Source organism: Panthera leo, chromosome B2 (assembly GCF_018350215.1).
Source record: "Panthera leo isolate Ple1 chromosome B2, P.leo_Ple1_pat1.1, whole genome shotgun sequence".
Classification (NCBI taxonomy): Eukaryota; Metazoa; Chordata; class Mammalia; order Carnivora; family Felidae; genus Panthera; species Panthera leo.
The window spans coordinates 93,674,630-93,682,082 of record NC_056683.1 but is presented as its reverse complement, the minus strand read 5'-3'; positions in this window follow the sequence as shown (position 1 = coordinate 93,682,082).

Genomic DNA, 7,453 nt, shown 5'->3' with positions numbered 1-7,453 from the left:
TCTCTTTCTCTCTCAAAAAAAGAAAGAAAGAAAGAAAGAAAGAAAGAAAGAAAGAAAGAAAGAAAAAAATTCTAGTTGTTGAGAATATAGAAAACAAAGAACAGAGTCAGATAACATGTTGATTTGGTTATTCCAAGCCATCCCTGGTAAAAAAAAGCAAAGCAGATGGCATCTGAGTGAGCTCTCTGACCCTTAGCAATGCTGTGGCAGAGACCTGGCATTCACGGTAAATTGGAACTTACACAGAGAAGAAGTCAATGTCAGCCTAGACCAGCAAGGGAGAAACACAGTGTGTGACACACAGAGGTGGCTTAGCAAAGACAAAAGCAGAAAAAATTAATTCATGCCCAGTTTGAGAAGAGATTTTTGTTGTGGTCAGGCTTAAAATATGGGTTTCACCATTTCTTTGGCTAGGAGGTCTAGGAAATTGGTATCAATGAAAAAATGACATTTTAAAACACACAAAGCATTAATTAACCTAATAGTCTTGCTCTTTGTTTTGTGACAAATAATGCAGTTGCAAAAATTTTTCTTTCATTTTGTGTCAACATTGCTCAGATTGTTAAGAGCATCTTTGAGTTTGTTGGTAGGGTACATGTTTCTTCACATAAACCCATTTACTTTTCTTCAGTGATAAAAATACTTGGTCTGCTTGCCCTGATTTTGGTTTTGATTTGAAATCAAATTGTTTTTCTAATTCAGATTTTAGATCAGTTTTTGATTTAATGTTGGATTGTTATACAAAATTCGTATCTTCTTTTTGGATTTCTTCTGTTATATATTTTTGAAAAAGTTGGCCTATAAGGGAATATTCAAACACTGAAAAATGCCAATGAACATTACTACTCAACATTATTTGAGTGGTATTTGATTAATGCAACATTTAGATCCCCTAGCAAGGGTAACAACTCCACATTAAATCATGTGTTGAAATTGCCAATTTGAGGACTTATTTTCCTTCCAAAACTTGTTATAATACTGTTAATAAGATTTGTATAAAGTATACTATGCATATAAACTAATAAGTATTTATTTAAAAAATTTTTTTAATGTTTATTTTTGACAGAGAGAGAGAGACAGAGCATGACTGGGGGAGGGTCAGAGAGAGAGGGAGACACAGAATCCGAGGCAGGCTCAGGCTCTGAGCTGTCAGCACAGAGCTTAATGCAAGGCTCGAACTCACAGACCGTGAGATCATGGCCTAAGTTGAAGTTGGACACTCAACTGACTAAGCCACCTAGGTGCCCCTAAACTAATGAGTATTTATTTTATTTGTGGGAATGACTCACCATTAGTAACAGGGCCAGGAACACACACTTGTAACAGGGCAACCACTACCAACGACTGACTATAGCAACCACTTTTCCTTTGGGTCCTATGAATCGACAATTCTATATATTGAAAAATTTTAATTCTTTTGGGAAAATTATGATACTTTTTCCTGTTTTCCTGACTTCTCAACTTACTTTTCTTAGCATGCGGCATTTAGACATACGCTTATATCCCTCAGAATATACGAGGAAGGAATTCCCCTTGGAAAAACCAGTCTGGAAGATGGTGGAAGAATAAATAACAAGAGCTCCCAAATGATCATGGGGAGCAAGGCTGCCTTGTAGCCTTGAGTGGCTGGATCGTGACTTGGAGGGAAAGGACTTAAGTCTTCTTTAAGCTATTTTATTTTTAGGTCTCTTAGAGCAGCCTAGCCTTCCCCTTCACTAGTTCAGAAACTCTCTGATGGTTTATATCAAGGACTACATGGCTATCTCCCTTACAGCTTGTTCAAAAACTTAGTATAACGTTGCATTGAAATACATCTTTGAGATTATCTAGTTCAACTTTTTATAGATGAGCTGTTGAGTCCAAGAGACAGTGAAGTTGAAATTTTTTCACATCAATAAAACATACTTAATATGAAAGCAATCCTGTCTATATAAGTTAATGCATAAGAATATGCAAAATGTCTTCAAGTATGAAGGATAAAAATTAAAATTTTTTTTGTAATATTATTCTGGTACAGAGTAGATGTGACTCTGTTCTTTATCCCATTATCATGATGTAAGTTTTAGTGTTTAATATTGGCTCAGTGTCTAGAGATCTGGATGTAGAATGGAATGAGGGGAGCAGAAGTGAGCTAAATTATGTGGCAAGCATCTTACATATGTTATTTCATTTATTTAGGTATCACAAAGACCTTTGTGATGGAGTAATGGAGTGTCATTAGACTCATTTTACAGATGAGAAACAGAATGTTAGAATGGTTAAGAAATTATCCTCAGGTTATACAATATATGGCAAAGCTGTGATTTCTGGATAAGTAGTTGGATATGTGAAGTTATAAAGCTTCGAGGAAAAATATAATTTTTAACAATTACCAAGTAGTTTTTTGCGATGTCCTCTTGTTATCATATTGTCTGATATTAGTACATGTAGCAATCCCTTTCATCACTACAAAGATACTGAACAAGTTCACAAAACAGAATATGAGGTGGATGACTCTTATTATTTTAAACACTTTATTGTCTTTCACCTTTGGATCCTGTGAATTTTTAAAGTACACATTTAGTAAAGAGATAAAAAATTATTTTATGCAACCAAAGTTCAATGTAGTTTAGATGGGAAATAGAACTGTGACAAACCACAAGTGAATTTTAAATGAGTATGAAACTATTAGAAAGCAATATTGATATCTTGAATCCTAAGTTCCATATTAAGGTCATAGTAATGGTTTAGTGTTTTATGAGCCTGTGTAGTGTTAGCGACATCATCTCTTTAATCTTAACTTTGCCTCAAGCAAAAATAAATCTTAATGTTGTAAACTGTATGGTAACATAACTGCCTTCTTCAGTAGGGAACATTTTTTCCCTAAATGTCACTAATATCTTGCTGTGGCTTTAAAAAAAAAAGGAAAAGAAATACCTGTTCCACTTTGTTGAAGTGGTAAATATTTTTACTATTGGAGAATGATTTATGGAAATAAGCTTTTCTATTTTTGTTTTTGCATTACATTTTTGCACAATTATATATAAATAAGTCAGGCTAAATGTAAAAGACCAATTCCGCATATTTAGGTCACTTAATTGCCAGATTGCTAATTAAAAATGTTTGGATGTTACATTTCTATATTTTAAAAGGAACTTCAGAACTAACCATGTACAAGGGACAGACCAGAAAAAGGCTCAGCATTTTTGGAAGAAAGTCAAAATTGAAGGAAAATGAGGAGGATCTTGAGGTCACAGTTTACTGGCAGATACTGAGGAACTGGTTCTTCTGAAGCTCTGTAAGAAAACATTTCAAACAGTTATGACCCAGAAAGTCTCAGAGGTGAACATAAAGAAATAGCTCTTCTCATGGTTGAAAGAAAAGCAAAACTTAAGCAGAATTTATTAAAGAGGTGGGTTCTTGATTTATAGTTAGAATTCAATTTTTCATTTGGCCCTTGATCTAAATTACATGGTTTATAATTAGAAATATGTGTTACTTTCTTAACAAGGAATTATGTCTTTGTAGGAAAAACTCAACAGTATGAATTCTAAATTATATCCCTAGTTCTTCTGTGTGCATGCCTGAAGAAGCTCTATGTACTGGGTCTAAGCTTTTGTGAACAGACATTATAATTCACTGAGTGACAACTATTGAAAATGCAGGCATTGGTGGAATTCTTCCAATTAGGGAGGAGACCTTAGACCTTTCACTTTTGTGAAAAGCCATAATTGTAAAGGAAAGACATTTCTAATCTTGCTATCTTAATTGTCAGAATCTTTTTGGCTTTAATCTTTTTCTAATTAGGAGAAGATTTATTTCATTGGTTTTTAGTTAGAATATGAATTTTTTAGGTTTTAAGTTCTTGTTTGTAGTCTATGGGGTAATAGCATTCTCGCTTCAAATTTTGAAATAAGGCAAGTATGATTAATATTTTAATGTTAAACTGGTAGTATCCACATAAAATATGAAAATAATTAGTTGCTTATGATAATAAACCAAGAAACTTAATTATTTGACTGAAGAGTTTAGAAGTACCTCACATTCCATGTAATAAAGTGTGGGAAATGTCAGAGAGGCAGGCCTGGGGGGAAGTGATTATAATTCAGTATCAGAATGGTGAATCATCTATACTGCACCTTTTCTGGAGGAAGACACTGTGAACAAATCCAGGTTAGAAGAGGAAGGTCAGCAAAACTCATAGAAAAGGGAAGTCCTAAGAACCAGATGTTGGCAGTCTCTATTCAGCAGTATCCTCAACAGGGGCAGAGACAGAGGGGCAGAGATACAAGGTGGGCACACATATAAGAGAGGTACCCTGTTGTGGGGCTGTGATAATTTCTGATGGCTTTTGAGATTAGTCATCTTTTGTTATGTTTATCGGTCAGAGTGTCAACAGAAATGAGGCAGCACACTCAAATCTGGGTGATTCAAGGAGGCTGTATTTTCTAAGAGATTATTATAAAGATGTAGGTAGAGTGTCAGGGAATTACAAGAGATTGTGTACGTGCCCAGAGTTAGAGTGAAATTTTCACCACCCATTGGCTTGAAGTGTGGAGAGGAGGTAGAGATTATCAGAACCCAGAAGGAGAGAGTTATGTGGATCAGGTTGGCTTGAGAAATGCAGTGATCTTCTGATCAAGAAGGGTCTTAGCCAGATAGAGGAAACTCAGGAAAGGGAGCAAGAGAATAAATACCCTTGTCTTGTTTTCCTTCCTTCCTCTGATTTCTTGTTAGGGCTTCCTAGTCAGAAGAATAAAGATCCAGGATCTATTGATCTAATCCATGGAGATTTGCTTGTATCAGGGAAAGATATTTAGTAGAAACACAGTATTGTGGTTCTATGCACATACACAAAATTTTGCCAGCTGTTTTCTCCCCAGTTTTGCTGATACCAGGAACAGAGTGTTATGGGTTAGCATTCTGGTCAATGGAAAGAAAGTCTCCTTTGAATACTTGTAAGAAGGTCATATATTTTACTTATAAGTTTGAGAAGCGTTAGTCATCTGGATGAATCTTGTTATTTCTCCAGATCTGATAAAGCTGAGATTAGATCACAGTAAATTTACTAAGGCTTCTGAACTCTCTCGGATCTCCTATTGGGGACATTCATATTTTAACATGGGTCCCTTCCAAAATATAATTGGATCAACTTGGTAGAACTTGCTTCATATTTTTACTTAAAACATCTCACATTGAACCTCGTTCTGTTTTGGAATTTTTAGTATTCTTCGATCTAGGTGGTTAATAAAGCAATGTAAAAAAAAAAAAGGTAATAAATGATATATCTTTGAACTGTAGTTTCCTGAATGCATAAAACATGAAATTACTTCATAGATTTTCTAATGCGACTCTGAAAATTCAGAATATGAATTGACTTCTATTACTGTGCCCTAAATGAGAAATTGAACAAAAGGCCCATTTCTTCATAAAAATGATTTTATAACCTTGTGCTCTGCTTTAATGACATCATTGTATATTGAAAAGTTCAGAAGACCCTCAGTGTCCTGCAGCTGAAGTTATTTATTTCAAAGTATCACTCTCAATATTGAATTTGATTCAAATAAAGGATTTTCTCAGGAGCAAAATTGTTTTCCCACTCTTTAGTTTATTTGGTTGAGGGTGGATTTTCAAAAGGATTTGATGCTAACTTTATATGCAAAAATAAAATAAAAATTTCCCAAATCGGAATCTTTATTTTGAGCCTAATAAATGTTGTGCATAATGCATAATAAAATACAGAATGGAATCCATACATTCACTTGACATTTATTGATTGCTTGCCATGTGCATGGCACTGTTCTGGAGGCTGAGAATGCAGAGATGGAAACCATAATCTGTTCCCTTTTAGAGCTTAGAGTCTAGAAAAGAGAAAGACAGATGGGGCAGCAGCCACAGCACCCTATGGTAAGAGGTCTAAGGAATATGAGCAGAGGGATCTCCTTTTCCTCTCCCTCTGGAGCTCCAATTACATGAATGCTAGATTTTTTTGTTCTAGCACCACAATTTCGTGAGGCTCTGCTAATTCTTTTTTTCCAGTCTTTTCTTTCTGTTGTTTAGAATGGATAATTTCTATTGTTCCATCTTCAAGTTTACTAATTTTTTTCTCTGTCATGTCCTTTCTGCTGTTGAGCCCACCCATGGAGTTCGAAGTTTTAGTGATTGTATTTTTCAGTTCTAAAATTTCTATTGGATTATCTTTATATATTTGTTGAAAATTTTCCTTACTGAAAGCCTTTATTTTCGTTTCAAGTGTGTTTATAATTGCACACTGGAACATTATTATGATGGCTACTTTAAAATCCTTGTGAAACAATTCCAATATCTGTGCCACTTAGGTATTGGCATCTGTTGATTGGCTTTTCTCATTCAAGTTGTGGTTTCCCTGGTTCTTGGTATGATGGGTGATTTTTGATTTACCCTGGACATTTTGAATATTACGTTGTGAGACTGCATCTTATTTAAATCTCGTATTTTAGAGGGCCTCCTCTGAAATCATGCCAGCAGGGGATGGGACCACTGCCTCATTGCTTCCAGGTAAAGTGGAAGTGTAGCTTCCCCACTTGGTTTTCTTTGACACCCTGGGGATTGGGGAGGGGTTAGGAATTAGACACTCCTCATTACTCTTTTGTAGGTATGGGAGTTCAGGTTCTGCATAGGCCAACACTGACGTCATCCTAGCTGGGAGGAGGAGAGGTGACTCATTACCTTTCTATACTTTGTTTCCATTGACACCATTAGGAGGAGCCTTAAAACTGCTGGAATGTCACCTCCTTACCATCTGGTGGGAATGGAAGTCCAGGCTCCCCATGTGGCCTCTTATGACACCATGCAGGAGGGACCTTGTTACTGCCCAATGGGAATGAAAGTCCTAGCTCCCTACTCATTTCCTCTGACATCTCGCTGGTGGGGTGTTTGGCATGTCAGTATAGCTTGGTGAGGGTGGAAGGCAAGGCTCCTTATTTAGTCTTACTGACAAGGGTGTGGGTGGGTTGCTGTTTTTTTCATGCTCTTTGGCTGGAGTAGGGCTGTTGTCTTCATTGTCTTGCTAGTCTTCCCTCTCCTGATCCTTTGGCTGAGGGCAGTTTTTTTTGGATGGGGGAGGTTATTTTTTGTCTGCACCATCAGTGTTTATGAGTTTCTAGTTTCTCCAGCTCCGCATCTGGGATATGTAAGTCAAAACAAAACAAAACAAAACAAAAGCAAAAGCAAAAAACACTAGGGAACTCCCCCATTGTGTCCTCCTTGGGTCTTCAGGTCCCTAACCAATCTGCCTTCTCCTTTCCCCCTTTCAAAACCTTTTTATTTTTGTTTTGTATATAATGACCAGGGTTTTTAGCCATACCAAGTAGAATAAAGAGAATAAAGGAATAAAGAGAAGTGCCAGATGCCATTGTTTTACTTCCTGGATTCAACCATGCCTGAAAATAACATTGGATTTTTCAGTTACAAAAGCTAATAAATTCCTCTTTCA